The following is a 17,464-nucleotide window of genomic DNA, read 5'->3' as shown; positions in this document are numbered from 1 at the left end:
GGACAACGAGGCATGCAACACCATAGAGGCTAGCAGGCTGCTGAGCTGGCGTGGTGGCAAGGTCTTCACGAAGATCTGCATGCCACCACGTAGGAGCTTGACTAGTTGGCTTAGGAGCAACATACTACCACATGGGTACCTGCTTAGTTGGTGGGTTGGCCGCTGAGCTGGGGCGGCAAGGCCTTGCCGCGGTCTTGCTGATCTTCCCAGCAAGGGTCTTGCCGGGGCCTTGTGTGCGCCATCGGTATAACGCCCTCGATGCGGCTATATCTCCCACGTGTCGAAGCACGACTTAGAGGCATAACCGCATTGAAAGCAATGTCGCAAGTGAGGTAATCTTCACACAACCCATGTAATACATAAGGGAAAGAGATACATAGTTGGCTTACAATCGCCACTTCACACAAATACATAAATAAAGCATTACATCAACCAGTTACAAACAAGGCCCGACTACAGAGCCAAAATAAAAGAAGAACCCCAAATGCGACACGGTCCCCGATCGACCCCAACTGGGCTCCACTACTGATCAACTGGAAAACGGAACAACATAAAGAACACGATCTTCATCGAGCTCCTCCTGAGCTTGGTAGCGTCGTCTGCACGGACTCATCGGCACCTGCAAGCTGGTTTTGGAAGTATCTGTGAGCCACGGGGACTCAGCAATCTCGCACCCTCGCGATCAAGACTATTTAAGCTTATGGGTAAGGTAAAAGGTATGAGGTGGAGCTGCAGCAAGCGACTAGCATAAATGGTGGCTAACATACGTAAATGAGAGCGAGAAGAGAAGGCAAAGCACGGTCGATAAAAGTATGATCAAGAAGTGATCTAACAACCTACGTCAAGCATAACTCCAACAACCGTGTTCACTTCCCGGACTCCGCCGAAAAGAGACCATCACGGTTACACACGCGGTTGATGCATTTTAATTAAGTTAAGGTTCAAGTTATCTACAACCGGACATTAACAAATTCCCATCTGCCCATAACCGCGGGCACGGCTTTCGAAAGTTCAAATCCCTGCAGGGGTGTCCCAACGTAGCCCATCACAAGCTCTCACGGTCAACGAAGGAATAGACCTCCTCCCGAGACATTCCGATCAGACTCGGTATCCTGGTTCTTCAAGACATCCTCGACAATAGTAAAACAAGTCCAGCAACACCGCCCGAATGTGCCGACAAATCCCGATAGGAGCTGCACATATCTCTTTCTCAGGGCACACTCAGATTGTCTTAGGTACGGGTAGGCCAGCCCAGAGTTGCCCCTGGTGGCCACCGGCAGCTGACAGGTGGACCAACACTCAGAGGAGCACTGGCCCGAGGGGGTTAAAATAAGATGACCTTTGAGTCCGCAGAACCCATGGGAAAGAAAAGGCTAGGTGGCAAATGGTAAAAACCAATGTTGGGCATTGCTGGAGGAGTTTTATTCAAGGCGAACTGTCAAGGGGTTCCCATTATAACCCAACCGCGTAAGGAACGCAAAATTCGGGAACATAACACCGATATGACGGAAACTAGGGCGGCAAGAGTGGAACAAAACACCAGGCATAAGGCCGAGCCTTCCACCCTTTACCAAGTATATAGATGCATTAATTAAATAAGAGATATTGTGATATCCCAACAAGTAAACATGTTCCAACAAGGAACAACATCTCCATGTCCCAACAAGGAACAAACTTCAATCTTCGCCTGCAACTGACAATGCTATAAGAGGGGCTGAGCAAAGCAGTAACATAGCCAATCAACGGTTTGCTAGGACAAGGTGGGTTAGAGGCTTGGTTCAACAATATAGAAGGCATGATAAGCAAGTGGTAGGTATCGCAGCATAGGCATAGCAAAAGAGCGAGCAACTAGCAAGCAAAGATAGAAGTGATTTCGAGGGTATGATCATCTTGCCTGAAATCCCACAAGGAAGAAGAACGAGTCCATGAAGAAGACAAGCGGATGTAGTCGAACGGATCCTCACAAACGCAACGTTATCGGAACCAACCCGAAGAAGCAACACCGGAAAGGAGCAAACAACATAGTAAACAACCAAGACATAATCATGGCATGATGCACAATCAAGTATGATGCATGTCCGGTTTAATGATAGATGGCATATCAAAGTGCACAAGCAATCCTACAAATTAAGTGGAGCTCATTATGCAACGGAGTTGCATATTGAAGAAAACACCACATGACTTATTTAGTTCTCTCTCGTTTATGTACCCAACAATATTAAATGTTCTTAGCATGGCAAGAGGGTGAAGCATAATTAAACTACCAAACTAGGCAAGTTTAAATGAGGCCGGAACAACAAACCACAAGTCCGGAAACTCCTCATATGCATATATTAGGTTTGATACTGTTCTGCCCTAAACACAATTTTAGGGTTGTTAAACATGCAAAGTAAAGCCACCATATTAAACTAGGCATTTTTCTACCCCATTTACATATATAATTTATTTAAAACCGAGCTACAGTTTAAAAGTTATGAAATAAATCATTTTAGCATGGCAATAGGAGCAAATTAATGTAAACAGCAGTTTAAACATTTTTAACATGGATAAAAGTGGCATATTATTAAACTACACAAAATTCCAAGCATTTTACATGTATAAAGTATTTTAATTCGATGCACGGTTGTGGAGTTATTAGCATTTTGAAACAATGGCATTTACTGAAATTATGCATGCCATGAAAAGATCTAAATTCGTCTCACACTAAAAATAAAAGGCCAACGCAAAAAAATATGTGGAGCAGGGAGTCGAACCCAGGACCTCCTGAATGGATGCATGCACAAGTGACCACTGGGCTACGATGGAAGTTTGATAAAAGAAGCATTTACACGCAACATGAACCATAACCTGGTGCAAGTCTGACGAAACTGAAAACTGAAACAGCGATACCTTGCTCTGAACCGTGGCTACTCGATAGATGCGGGGTCAACGCAACCATACAAGGCAGCGAGGCATTCGCGCGCAGGGTCGAAGGGGACGCAGCCATGGCGACTCTCGAGCGGCTTCGGTCTTGTCCGCGACGGCGCTGCTGCTTGCAGACGGCCGGTGGAGGCGAGCGTGCACGAGCACAGGCAGGCTGGAGACATGGATCCGACGGCGGCGAGCTTGCCGGTGTAGGGGACGAGGGCAAGCAGCGGTGCTCGGGCGGCGAGACACGGGCGTCCTCCTCCTCTGCTCAAAGCAGAGGCCGGACCTGGCATCGGCGGCGCGCAGGACGAGGTGGCGTCGGGGTCCAAAGTGGGGTCGAGGAAGCATTAGGCGCGTCGTGGTAGTCTGAAGGTTGGGGTCGCCGGCGGGTTCGCGGGATGCAGCACGGGCATGGCGGCATCCTCCTGGGCTGCTGGAACGAGGGGGGCTTGGAGTCTCCGAGCTGCGCGGGCCGAGCTCGGGATGGCCATGGCGCTGGAGCTCCTGTTGAGGTAGAGAGAGATGAGGAGATTAGGGAGAGAGAGAGATGCAGGGAAGAGGGAACAAAAGGAGATGGTCGCGAGGGGCTGGCCTGGAGGTTCTGGTTGCCAACGACGGCGGCGCGAGGGGACGAGGCCGAGAGCTCCTGCTCGGGGCCTCGAGCAGCTACACGATCCATTCGGGATCGAGGAAGAAGAGGTAGGCTTCAGGCGCCTGGGCAAGAAGCAGAGGGGGAGCTCGGGATCAAGGCTGCTGCGATTTGGGCGGGGCGCAGAACGAGGGAGGTGGTCGGAGATGTGGTTCGTGGGAGGAGATCCCGAGGAAGACACGAAAGAGGTGGTTGGCTGGCGGCGGCGGGATGGGAATGGGTGGATTGGAATGGTAGGGGCTAGGGTTTAGGCTGATATTTATATCAGATGAATTTAGGTTAGGGACTAACTCGTCCCTCCGATCGCAATTGGACGGTCGCGAATAAAATAGCTAGGGATACCAAATAATAAAATGGTGACGTTTTGTAAATGTTTCGGGATGATCCGGACACCACGGTGACGACTGCTCGGGTCGGGTCCGGGACAATTTTCGGACGCGCGCGCGAGGAGGGCCGCGGGCTGACGAGAGAGGTTAGGTAGGGCCTGACAGTGAGAGGTAGTGGGTTGTGTAGAAGGCCTTAGGCTGAGAGAAGAGAAAAGAGAGAGACCCGACGACTGTTTCCGGAGACCGAAAACGTCCGACGATTTGACCGACTATATTGTCGCTATAGTTAACGGTTGGGGCATCAAACGATCTCCGAATTCGATGAAACTTGACAGGCGGTCTATCTACACTATAATAAGACCACACGTCAACTCTCATCCCATTCCGAGAACATTTTCCGGCCAGTTATAAAATACTATTTCGGACATGCCGCGGGCGTGTGCAAGTGTGGTTGGGCTCAGAACGGACAACAGAAAGAACTGGGGAACCCGGACGGATGCAAGTTTTGAAGACATGATGATGCAATGCACATGATGACATGACAAGATGCAACACACAAGCGAATGACATGGCAAACGACAGCGAATAACTGGACGACACCTGGCACATCAGCCTCGGGGCGTTACAACACTCCACCACTACGAGAGGATCTCGTCCCGAGATCTAGAATGGCACCGGAGGGAAAACGGAAGAGAAAGAGGAGAGGTAAAGCTAAGTTGCTTCTTTGACAAACGAGTGAGACCAAAGAACCTTGAAAAGTTTAAACCATATAAAGAAAGAATGCAACGAAGAAGAACAAAGTTGAAAGCATTCCGGTAGGGAAGAGAAACAAAGAATTACAAATTCGGACAGCACTTCGGTTGAAAAGAGATGAAATGCTTGATAAGATGAAAAGAACTAAAAGAGATGACACAACACTCCGGTTAGATGGATAAGCACAGAAAAGAACATGATCTTAGATGAAATGAGATGATAGTTGAAGAAAGCAACATCACAATGCCTCCGGAATAAAAGAATAGACGATAAATAATTGAAATAAAAGAATGGGGAAGAAAATGCCAAGTTGTGCCACAATTGAGCTTGAAAAGTCATCCTTAGGAGAATGGTCGAACGGAGTTATTGGAAAGCCAACAACGAAAAGAATAAGCTTGATATGGTCTTATGGATTACATCTCAAATTATGAGGTGACAAACTGCCACTCATGGGAAAAAGAATTGGATTGATAAGAACGAGGAGACGAGAAGCTATCTCACCGGGAGGATAAATGAAGAACTTGGATCATTTATGAGCACCATAAATAGCAACAATCCTTAGGGAAAGGTTTAGGTGAAATATAACCCAAGATAACTCCAATGAAGAGATTGATGGGTTACAAAGGAACTCATGAACGAATTGAAAATGATGGGTTTAAAATATGTCATTCCGGACAACTTGCGAATCATGAAACACGAAGGGAAATTGTCAACAATGACATAACACCACCTCAAAAGATAAGATTGAAAGAATAGCACTCCGGATTGCAAGAAGAAGACAACTTGAAGTATATCTTGGCGGATCATAGCTTCGAGATATATCTTGAAGAACAATTGAAGAGTGAAAAGAATCCTTGACGAACCACCATGAGGAACTCCGGTAATAAAAGGATGATCAAACAAAAGGAAAGAGAAGTTGAAAGCACAAGGTGAAACCTTGTAATGATTTAGATGGATCTCCGCGGTGAAATAATTGGAAGAAGTTGGAACTCCGGGGAAAAAGAGAAGATGAAACAATTGAAATCAGGAATTTGATGAGCCTCCAGAATAAAGAATTAAATCACTTGGAAGAGGCAAGAATAAGAATTACATTATGCTTATCCTTCATCAATTTAAATTGATGTCGAGCAAACGGATTTGGCAAACTACTTATTCTCTCTGAAAAGGATTAAGATAGATATAGCGCCAACTTGAGAAAGTCTTCAACGAACCACCGGAAGGATTGAAAACAACGAATAAATTGATGTTATAACAAGGAAGAAAAATCCTGAATAGCCACCGTAAGAATTGGAAATGAACGAAGGGAAGATAAAGAAACACCGGGAAGAATTAAGCAAATGAACGAAGATGCTTGAGAGAATTTAGATACATGAGAACGAAGAGATCACGAACCGATTAAAGATCACTTGAACGAAGCACCGGTAAAATTTGGAGAATGATAGCTGAAAGCTGAGAATGAATAAATCTTAGATGATGGGCTCCGGACGAACAAACTGAAAAAGGCTCCTGAATTGCTCCGGATGGATAAAAAGAATTCTCACAATCAAACAATTATGAGAGGATGACCTCGAATTAGAACCACGATTCTCTGAGAGAACAGATAAGATATGGAGGTAAAACTCTTCTTCGGTCTTCAAATGACGACGAGAAACACCACCAAGAATTATTGAGGCACACCGGAATGAAGAATGGAAAAGTTGAGCCAACGATGAAAAGAGTTTGAAAGATCTTGGAGAAAAACATTTGACTGATGATGATTCATTCTTACGTCAAACTTTAAAAGATTTGAGAATAGCTTCGGTAAAAATTAGAAGAGTCAGGTAAGATCCTGGGAAAAGACCTGTGGGTTAGGGCCCACTTAAAAGAAAACACCGTTGAACGATTACTTGAAAAGAGAGATTGCACCGGTTGAATTAAATGACTTGAGTGAGATAACAACCTCGATAGAGCTTGAACGAATGCAGAGTGGAAACATGAATCTTCGAGATATCTTGAGCACTCCGGAATAACAAATAGCGAGAAGTAGAATGATAATGAGGTGCACCGGCATGAGAAAGCATTGAAATGAGGAAAAGGATATGATCCACAAAGTTTGACTTGAATCCACCGGAGAAGAAAAAGAACAAAGAATGATAAACTTGAGACTCCGTTAGAATCTTCATGAGAATCACCGGATAAGAAACATTGACGGAAAAGGAATGAAGAGGCCTCGCATCAATAAGATGGATACTTGATTAAGATAACTGAGTCCTTGAAGAAAAACAAAGGGAGGGAGGGTGGGAAAAAACAAAGACGATTTGGAATGGATGAAACGAACACCGTTGAGAAGAAGTGATAATTGATCTTGCGGAAGTTGAAATGATCGGAACCACTAGAAGAGAAACACATCGGTGAAAAAGGATTGACATGACAAACTCGATGATCGAGAAGGATTAGTGTTCACATCGGGGGTATGAGAACACCACCTAGGAAAAGGTATGGAATCAACATGTGACTTCGAAGCAACTCGAATACCACAACTCAAAACCAAAAACAAAGGGTTGGCTTGCAGAATAAGCCAGAACAAACATATGATAGAGATTTCGTCCGAAGTTTTCGTGGTGGGGCCTACACGGGCTCGATCGTACAACACCATCATGTACAAGGCAGTGCACATGACATACGAAGCGTCCCCGAGTCGGCATAGCCAAGGACTCTTTAAGACACAACGAGACCACTGTAAAACCAACCGTGAATAGGCGGACCACTAGACGTCGAACCCCAATTTCATATCATACATCTGTCGGAAAGATATCCTAAGAGCTACTTGAATTCCCACTTATAAACTCCCAAAACTTTCCCAGTTATGCAATCAGGTGTTGGGGATATAGGGGAAGCATAATATCTCACCCAAACTAGCAATTCCTACATCCAGCTGTATCCATCCTTCAACACATAACCAAGAAACCTTCGGAAATCGTCTACCTCAACCTTCGAAAAGCCTCCGTTATACAAGTTATGGCGATACTCCCGAACTCCTGCCCCAGTACTGGGTGGCATCGAGGTTATCTCACCAACGAACTACATAAAAGAGATTTTCGATGTCGGCGTACTAAACTCAGGTATTCCAGAACTACAACGATAAAATTATGACGACAACACATCAGAGCTCAACTCCCCCGGACACTTCCACTAAACCCCTGATAGGAGGCACCAAGACAATGTTCTCATCATAAAACCATCGGAACGATTCCAAGACACCCGCGTGATCCTAAATTTTTTTTAGTGAAATTTGAGAAGAGAAGAGTCAAAACTCTACGTCAGGATGCCTTACTAGAGCGATGAGGAGACTGGGAAGTAAAAAGAATTCCTAAACTCTCCGATATATAATTCCTAGATGACTCAAAACATTTTTCTAGACACAACTCGGCTGCTAAAACGATCAAGCAATGGGGGCTCCTAAGGTCGGGGAGGGCTCTGATTACCAACTTATAACACCCTCGATGCGGCTATATCTCCCACGTGTCGAAGCACGACTTAGAGGCATAACCGCATTGAAAGCAATGTCGCAAGTGAGGTAATCTTCACACAACCCATGTAATACATAAGGGAAAGAGATACATAGTTGGCTTACAATCGCCACTTCACACAAATACATAAATAAAGCATTACATCAACCAGTTACAAACAAGGCCCGACTACGGAGCCAAAATAAAAGAAGAACCCCAAATGCGACACGGTCCCCGATCGACCCCAACTGGGCTCCACTACTGATCAACTGGAAAACGGAACAACATAAAGAACACGATCTTCATCGAGCTCCTCCTGAGCTTGGTAGCGTCGTCTGCACGGACTCATCGGCACCTGCAAGCTGGTTTTGGAAGTATCTGTGAGCCACGGGGACTCAGCAATCTCGCACCCTCGCGATCAAGACTATTTAAGCTTATGGGTAAGGTAAAAGGTATGAGGTGGAGCTGCAGCAAGCGACTAGCATAAATGGTGGCTAACATACGTAAATGAGAGCGAGAAGAGAAGGCAAAGCACGGTCGATAAAAGTATGATCAAGAAGTGATCCTAAAACAACCTACGTCAAGCATAACTCCAACAACCGTGTTCACTTCCCGGACTCCGCCGGAAAGAGACCATCACGGTTACACACGCGGTTGATGCATTTTAATTAAGTTAAGGTTCAAGTTATCTACAACCGGACATTAACAAATTCCCATCTGCCCATAACTGCGGGCATGGCTTTCAAAAGTTCAAATCCCTGCAGGGGTGTCGCAACTTAGCCCATCACAAGCTCTCACGGTCAACGAAGGAATAGACCTCCTCCCGAGACATTTCGATCAGACTCGGTATCCCGGTTCTTCAAGACATCCTCGACAATGGTAAAACAAGTCCAGTAACACCGCCCGAATGTGCCGACAAATCCCGATAGGAGTTGCACATATCTCTTTCTCAGGGCACACTCAGATTGTCTTAGGTACGGGTAGGCCAGCCCAGAGTTGCCCCTGGTGCCCACCGGCAGCTGACAGGTGGACCAACATTCAGAGGAGCACTGGCCCGGGGGGGGGGGTTAAAATAAGATGACCCTTGAGTCTGCAGAACCCAAGGGAAAGAAAAGGCTAGGTGGCAAATGGTAAAAACCAATGTTGGGCATTGCTGGAGGAGTTTTATTCAAGGCGAACTGTCAAGGGGTTCCCATTATAACCCAACCGCGTAAGGAACGCAAAATTCGGGAACATAACACCGATATGACGGAAACTAGGGCGGCAAGAGTGGAACAAAACACCAGGCATAAGGCCGAGCCTTCCACCCTTTACCAAGTATATAGATGCATTAATTAAATAAGAGATATTGTGATATCCCAACAAGTAAACATGTTCCAACAAGGAACAACATCTCCATGTCCCAACAAGGAAGAAACTTCAATCTTCACCTGCAACTAACAACGCTATAAGAGGGGCTGAGCAAAGCAGTAACATAGCCAATCAACGGTTTGCTAGGACAAGGTGGGTTAGAGGCTTGGTTCAACAATATAGGAGGCATGATAAGCAAGTGGTAGGTATCGCAGCATAGGCATAGCAAAAGAGCGAGTAACTAGCAAGCAAAGATAGAAGTGATTTCGAGGGTATGATCATCTTGCCTGAAATCCCACAAGGAAGAAGAACGAGTCCATGAAGAAGACAAGTGGATGTAGTCGAATGGATCCTCACAAACGCAACGTTATCGGAACCAACCCGAAGAAGCAACACCGGAAAGGAGCAAACAACATAGTAACAACCAAGACATAATCATGGCATGATGCACAATCAAGTATGATGCATGGCCGGTTTAATTATAGATGGCATATCAAAGTGCACAAGCAATCCTACAAATTAAGTCGAGCTCATTATGCAACGGAGTTGCATATTGAAGAAAACACCACATGACTTATTTAGTTCTCTCTCGTTTATGTACCCAACAATATTAAATGTTCTTAGCATGGCAAGAGGGTGAAGCATAATTAAACTACCTAACTAGGCAAGTTTGAACGAGGCCGGAACAACAAACCACAAGTCCGGAAACTCCTCATATGCATATATTAGGTTTGATACTGTTCTGCCCTAAACACAATTTTAGGGTTGTTAAACATGCAAAGTAAAGCCACCATATTAAACTAGGCATTTTTCTACCCCATTTACATATATAATTTATTTAAAACCGAGCTACAGTTTAAAAGTTATGAAATAAATCATTTTAGCATGGCAATAGGAGCAAATTAATGCAAACAGCAGTTTAAACATTTTTAACATGGATGAAAGTGGCATATTATTAAACTACACAAAATTCCAAGCATTTTACATGTATAAAGTATTTTAATTCGATGCACGGTTGTGGAGTTATTAGCATTTTGAAACAATGGCATTTACTGAAATTATGCATGCCATGAAAAGATCTAAATTCGTCTCACACTAAAAATAAAGGCCAAAGCAAAAAAATATGTGGAGCAGGGAGTTGAACCCAAGACCTCCTGAATGGATGCATGCACGAGTGACCACTGGGCTACGATGGAAGTTTGATAAACAAAGCATTTACATGCAACATTAACCATAACCTGGTGCAAGTCTGACGAAACTGAAAACTGAAACAGCGATAGCTTGCTCTGAACCGTGGCTACTCGATAGATGCGGGGTCAACGCAAACATACAAGGCAGCGAGGCATTCGCGCGCAGGGTCGAAGGGGACGCAGCCATGGCGACTCTCGAGCGGCTTCGGTCTTGTCCGCGACGGCGCTGCTGCTTGCAGACGGCCGGTGGAGGCGAGCGTGCACGAGCACATGCAGGCTGGAGACGTGGATCCGACGGCGGCGAGCTTGCCGGCGTAGGGGACGAGGGCAAGCAGCGGTGCTCGGGCGGCGAGACACGGGCGTCCTCCTCCTCTGCTCAAAGCAGAGGCCGGACCTGGCATCGGCGGCGCGCAGGACGAGGTGGCGTCGGGGTCCAAAGTGGGGTCGAGGAAGCATCGGGCGCGTCGTGGTAGTCTGAAGGTTGGGGTCGCCGGCGGGTTCGCGGGATGCAGCACGGGCACGGCGGCATCCTCCTGGGCTGCTGGAACGAGGGGGGCTTGGAGTCTCCGAGCTGCGCAGGCCGAGCTCGGGATGGCCATGGCGCTGGAGCTCCTGTTGAGGTATAGAGAGATGAGGAGATTAGGGAGAGAGAGAGATGCAGGGAAGAGGGAACAAAAGGAGATGGTCGCGAGGGGCTGGCCTGGAGGTTCTGGTTGCCAACGACGGCGGCGCGAGGGGACGAGGTCGAGAGCTCCTGCTCGGGGCCTTGAGCAGCTACACGATCCATTCGGAATCGAGGAAGAAGAGGTAGCTTCAGGCGCCTGGGCAAGAAGCAGAGGGGGAGCTCGGGATCGAGGCTGCTGCGATTTGGGCGGCGCGCAGAACGAGGGAGGTGGTCGGAGATCTGGTTGGTGGGAGGAGATCCCGAGGAAGACACGAAAGAGGTGGTTGGCTGGCGGCGGCGGGATGGGAATGGGTGGATTGGAATGGTAGGGGCTAGGGTTTAGACTGATATTTATATCAGATGAATATAGGTTAGGGACTAACTCGTCCCTCCGATCGCAATTGGACGGTCGCGAATAAAATAGCTAGGGATACCAAATAAGAAAACGGTGACGTTTTGTAGATGTTTCGGGATGATCCGGACACCACGGTGACGACTGCTCGGGTCGGGTCCGGGACAATTTTCGGACGCGCGCGCGAGGAGGGCCGCGGGCTGACGAGAGAGGTTAGGTAGGGCCTGACAGTGTGTAACGCCCTCGATTCGGCTATAGCTCCCACGTGTCGAGGCACGACTTAGAGACATAACCGCATTGAAAGCAATGTCGCAAGTTAGGCAATCATCACAACATCCCATGTAATATATAATAAAGGGGAAGATACATAGTTGGCTTACACTCGCCACGTCACATCAAAGTACATAAATAACATTGATCATTCAAACACTCATGGCCCGACTACGGCGCCAAAATGGAAAAAGAACCTAACATGCGACAAGGCCCTGAATCGAACCACAACTAGGCACCACTGCTAATCATCCGGGAACGACACATAGTAACGCTGAGAATCCTCGTCGAACTCCCACTTGAGCTCGTAATCGTCACCTGGAGCGGAAACACCTGGACCTGCATCTGGAGTTATAGTATCTGTGAGCCACAGGGACTCAGCAATCTCGCACCCTCGCGATCAAAACTATTTAAGCTTATAGGAAGGATAAGGCAAGTATATGTGGAGCTGCAGCAAGCGACTAGCATATATGGTGGCTAACTTATACGCAAAAGAGAGCGAGAAGAGGAGGCAAGGCGCGAGCAAGAATCTAAAGGAACAACCTGCGCAAGCATAACTCCAACACCGTGTCCACTTCCCGGACTCCGCCGAGAAGGGGCCATCAAGCTAACACACACGGTTGATTCATTTTATTTAAGTTTAGTTCAAGTTATCTACAACCGGACATTAACAAATTCCCATCTGCCCATAACCGCGGGCACGGCTTTCAAAAGTTCAATCCCTGCAGGGGAGTCCCAACTTAGCCCATGACAAGCTCTCACGGTCAACGAAGGAATAGACCTCCACCCAAGACACACCGATCAGACTCGGTATCCCGGTACAACAAGACGATTCGACAGGTTAAAACAAGTCCAGCAACACCGCCCGAATGTGCCGACAAATCCCGATAGGAGCTACACATATCTCGTTCTCAGGGCACACTCAGATGAGCTCTCCATACAACTAAAACCAAACCTCGAGTTTCCCCGAGGGGGCGCTGCACGGGACTCTAGTTCGGACCAACACTCAGAGGAGCACTGGCCCGTGGGGGGGGGGCTAAAATAAAGATGACCCTCGGGCTCCGGAAACCCAAGGGAAAAAGAGGCTAGGTGGAAAATGATAAAACCAATGTTGGGCATTGCTGGAAAAGCTTTAATCAAGGCGAACTATCAAGGGGTTCCCATTATAGCCCAACCGCGTGAGGGACGCAAAATCCGGGAACATAACACCGATATGACGGAAACTAGGGCGGCAAGAGTGGAACAAAACACTAGGCGAGAGGCCGAGCCTTCCACCCTTTACCAAGTATATATATGCATTAAGATAACATAGCAATATAATGATATCCCAACAAGTAAATAAATGTTCCAACAAGGAACGGCTCCAATCTTCACCTGCAACTAGCAACGCTATAAGAGGGGCTGAGCAAAGCGGTAACATAGCCAATCAACGGTTTGCTAGGACATGGTGGGTTAGAGGTTCATCATGGCAATTCGGAGGCTGACAAGCAAAAGGTAGGCATCGTAGCATTGGCATAGCAAGAGCGAGCAAACTAGCATAGCAAAGATAGTAGTGATTTCGAGGGTATGATCATCTTGCCTGCAAAGCTGTCAGAGTTGGCTGGATCCTTAAAAGCACACTCAACGGGCTCCTCGTTAGTGAAATCGTCTCCCGTCTCTACCCAAACAACACAAACAAGCAACAAGGATACAATCAACCACGTGCAAGGACAAACAAAAGATGCAAAGATGGTATGCTATGCGGGATGCAATGCGGGATGCAAAATGCAAGACGTGACAGGAAATGCATGAACCTGGCCTCAACTTGGAAAACCAAGTGTGCCACTGGATAGAGGGGATGAAATCGCTTGAAAACGATATAAAGATCATTGGAATCGGAGTTACGGTTTGGAAATGGCAAGCGTTTTAAGATATGACACCGGTCTGCGATTTACAGCAAGTAGCATCTAAATGCGACGAAATGAACATGCTACAGCCACTAAACATGACAACAAAAGACATGGCAGGGATGTACACAAGATGCTTAACAAAAGACTAGCACTGAGCCACGGCTAATTCATCCATTATGAGGTTCAAACAAGCATGGCAAAAACGCAAATGCAAAACAGATTTCAGACTTAGTGAAATTAACACTTGTCTGAAATTTCAGATCACGAAGCCCTCTTCGGAGCAGCAAAACAACATGATACATGACCTGATTATGACAAGTAAGAACATGGCATGGAGCTACTCAACAATCTTAACAAAATACCCAAAATGACTTGGGGCCAAAAGGGTTCACAAAATACTATAACGAGCACACGAACATAGCTCAAACACAATCAGTTTTTAGACTTAGTGAAAACTGAGACATGCTGAAATTTAACTCACGAAGGCATGTAAACGAGCTCGATGCACTCACTACGGTGCAAGTCATGGCAAGGCAAGCATACATCCATTAAGAAGGCACAAAATGCTAACTAGACATGGAAAGAACAAAGGCATAGCATGCACGGATCAACTACAATAGCACCAGCAAAATCGCAAAAAGTTAACGATCTGCCCAGATCCACAACGAAGCAAAGGTTGAGCTCGATTGCCTCAAGCCAGTGTGCTCCATAATTGCAAGTAAAGACATGGATGGATAGAGCATAACATGAATAAAAAAAGTCCCTTACTGATCATCCTCAAAAGAGGCACGGATCAATAGGAAATAAGCTGAACATATGGCATCATGAACTAAATAAACCCAGACTTAGTGAAAACAACGAAGTCCCTGAAAACAGATTTACCGGGTGCCTCACTTTGCAAGCTTGCACAGGTCACCACACACATCCTAAAAATGCATGGGTTGCACCTCTGGAAAGAAGACAAAATGCTTAACAAAACATATGAAGGACTCACAGGCATATCATGCACACAACAATCATGGCAAAAATGACAAGTCTAAGATGAGCTAGCAGATCTGACAATTAACTCACGAAGCCTCCTTCTAGCAGCATTTCGGGCATCAAGATGAACTCAAATGCAAATGATGCAATGGAATGAAATGATGTACTCGTCGAGACGAACATTTTGATATACTATATGTCCAAAACGGAGCTACGGATGCGGAGATATGGCAGGTCAAAGTTAGCACAAAATTAAGGGGGAGAGGGAAAAAGTCAACCCTAGGGTTCCAAAATATCCCAGATCTGAGATCCGATCTGCACGCTTCCCGAAGCATGCCGGAGTTCACTGTAGCTGGCCGGAGTTGGAGCCCGCGGGGAGAGTCCTCGCCGGCCGGAGTTGAAGAGGAGGCCGGGGCTCGGAGGTGGAGGCCGGCCGGAGCGGTGCGGGCGGCGGCGGCCGCCGGTGAAGTCGTAGGGCGGCGCGGCGCTCAGGGCCGGGTGGTGGCGTGGCGGCTGCCGGCGTTGAAGACGGCCGCGGTGCCGCGGGACGCCGGACTTGGGGAAGACGGCGTAGGCGGCGATCGGGGCGCGAGGGGGCGAGCGGCTCCCTGGCGGCGATGGCTCCGGGCCGGGAGGGCCCCGCCTGGGCCCCGGCGGGCCGGTGCGGTGATGTGGGCGCGCGGGCGGCGGGCGAACCGAGCGACGACACGTGGCGGCGGCGGGCGGACCGGACATGTCCGACTCGCGCGGACGTTGTCCGGCGGCGGCAGAGTGGGATTTTTAGGGTTTCGAGAGGGGGAGAGAGATCCGAAATTCGGGGGGGCTATTTATAGGCATAAGTGGAGCTAGGAGAGTCCAAATGAGGTGCGGTTTTCGGCCACGCGATCGTGATCGAACGCTCTAGATGATGGATCTGAGTTTGGTGGGTTTTGGGCCAAATTGGAGGGGTGTTGGGCTGCAACACACACAAGGCCTTTTTGGTCCCTCGGTTAACCATTGGAGTATCAAACGAAGTCCAAATGATACGAAACTTGACAGGCGGTCTACCGGTAGTAAACCAAGGCCGCATGACAAGTATCGGTCCAATCCGGAAATGTTTAATCCCTACACACGAAAGAAAGGTAGAATTGACCACCAGAGGAGAACGAAGCGCCGCAATGCAAAACGGACAACGGGGAAAATGCTCGAATGCATGAGATGAACACGTATGCGAATGCAATGCACATGATGACATGATATGAGATGCATGAAAACAAAAACAACACACGGAGACAAAGACCCGAACCCGAGAAATAAATATAACTTAACGCCGGAAACGGCAAGAGTTGGAGTACAAATTGGGAAAATAATATCTGGGGCGTTACAACACTCCACCACTACGAAAAGATCTCGTCCCGAGATCTAGGACTGAAAGAACGCCGGGAACTCGGAACGGAGGTGATCCTCGCGTTCCCAGGTAGCTTCATGGTTGGAATGGTGAGACCACTTGACTTTGAGAAATTTGATTGACTTGTTGCGAGTCTTGCGTTCAGTCTCTTCGAGAATAGCAACTGGGTGCTCACGATAGGAGAGATCTTCTTGGTGCTCAATGTCCTCGAAGTTGACTGTGCGGTCAGGAGTCTTGAAGCACTTTCGAAGCTGAGAGACATGGAACACATCATGAACATTTGCAAAGTTTGAAGGAAGCTCGAGCTGATAGGCGAGGTCGCCTCTCTTGCTGACAATCTTGAAAGGTCCCACATATCTAGGGGCAAGCTTCCCTTTGATACCGAAGCGACGAGTACCCTTCATAGGAGAGACGCGGAGGTAAACATGATCTCCGATCTCGAAAGCCAAATCACGGTGCTTACTATCATAGTAGCTCTTCTGGCGGGATTGGGCTGCTTTGAGGTTATCACGAATGACTTTGCACATTTCTTCTGCTTCTGTGATTAAGTCATTACCCAGCAGCTGACGTTCACCGGTTTCAGACCAGTTGAGAGGGGTACGGCACTTCCTGCCATACAGAATTTCAAATGGGGCCTTGCCCGAACTTGCTTGAAAACTGTTATTGTATGAGAATTCAGCATAATGAAGAAAATCCTCCCACTTCATGCCGAAGGAGATCACAGAAGCCCTGAGCATATCTTCAAGAATCTGGTTGACACGCTCGACTTGACCGCTTGTTTGAGGATGGAAAGCAGTGCTGAAACGGATGTTGGTGCCCATGGCCTTCTGAAAAGAATCCCAAAACTTGGAGGTAAAGATGCTGCCACGGTCTGAAGATATCACTTGAGGAATACCGTGCAGAGAAACAATTCGAGAGGCATAGAGTTCCGCCAATTGAGCTGCAGTGATCGACTCTTTGATAGGCAGAAAATGAGCCACTTTGGTGAGCTTGTCGATGACGACGAATATAGCATCATTGCCACGCTTGGACTTTGGAAACCCAGTCACGAAGTCCATTTCAATGTGGTCAAACTTCCATTCTGGAATGGCAAGAGGTTGGAGGAGACCTGCTGGCCTTTGGTGTTCTGCCTTCACTCTTCTGCAGACATCACACTCGTTCACGAATTGAGCGATCTCGCGCTTCATTCGAGTCCACCAATATGCTTGCTTGAGATCCTGATACATCTTCGTACTCCCAGGGTGGATGGAGAGGAGAG

At 47.4% G+C, this 17,464-nt stretch overlaps 1 long non-coding RNA gene and 2 pseudogenes across 2 annotated transcripts; all 3 read right to left on the bottom strand.

The window, feature by feature from the left end:
- Nucleotides 1-338: 338 nt before the first annotated feature.
- LOC147979626 (uncharacterized) lies at nt 339-5,268 on the bottom strand (annotated as a pseudogene). The gene is made up of 3 exons (XR_015599307.1): nt 5,265-5,268; nt 1,895-3,796; nt 339-626 (listed from the first exon to the last, which is right to left on the bottom strand). The product of XR_015599307.1 is annotated as an uncharacterized LOC147979626 (transcript).
- Nucleotides 5,269-8,180: 2,912 nt separating this feature from the next.
- On the bottom strand, nt 8,181-9,871 carry LOC147979625 (uncharacterized). Its single transcript, XR_015599720.1, has 2 exons — nt 9,761-9,871; nt 8,181-8,485 (listed from the first exon to the last, which is right to left on the bottom strand). It is a non-coding gene; the product is annotated as an uncharacterized LOC147979625 (long non-coding RNA).
- Nucleotides 9,872-10,713: 842 nt separating this feature from the next.
- LOC147979624 (uncharacterized) lies at nt 10,714-15,554 on the bottom strand (annotated as a pseudogene).
- Nucleotides 15,555-17,464: the final 1,910 nt, after the last annotated feature.

This window comes from Triticum urartu, chromosome 3A, assembly GCF_056163025.1.
Source record: "Triticum urartu cultivar PI428250 chromosome 3A, HENAU_Tu73, whole genome shotgun sequence".
NCBI lineage: Eukaryota > Viridiplantae > Streptophyta > Magnoliopsida > Poales > Poaceae > Triticum > Triticum urartu.
The sequence above is the reverse complement of the archived record's forward strand: the minus strand, read 5'-3'. Positions and strand labels throughout refer to the sequence as shown.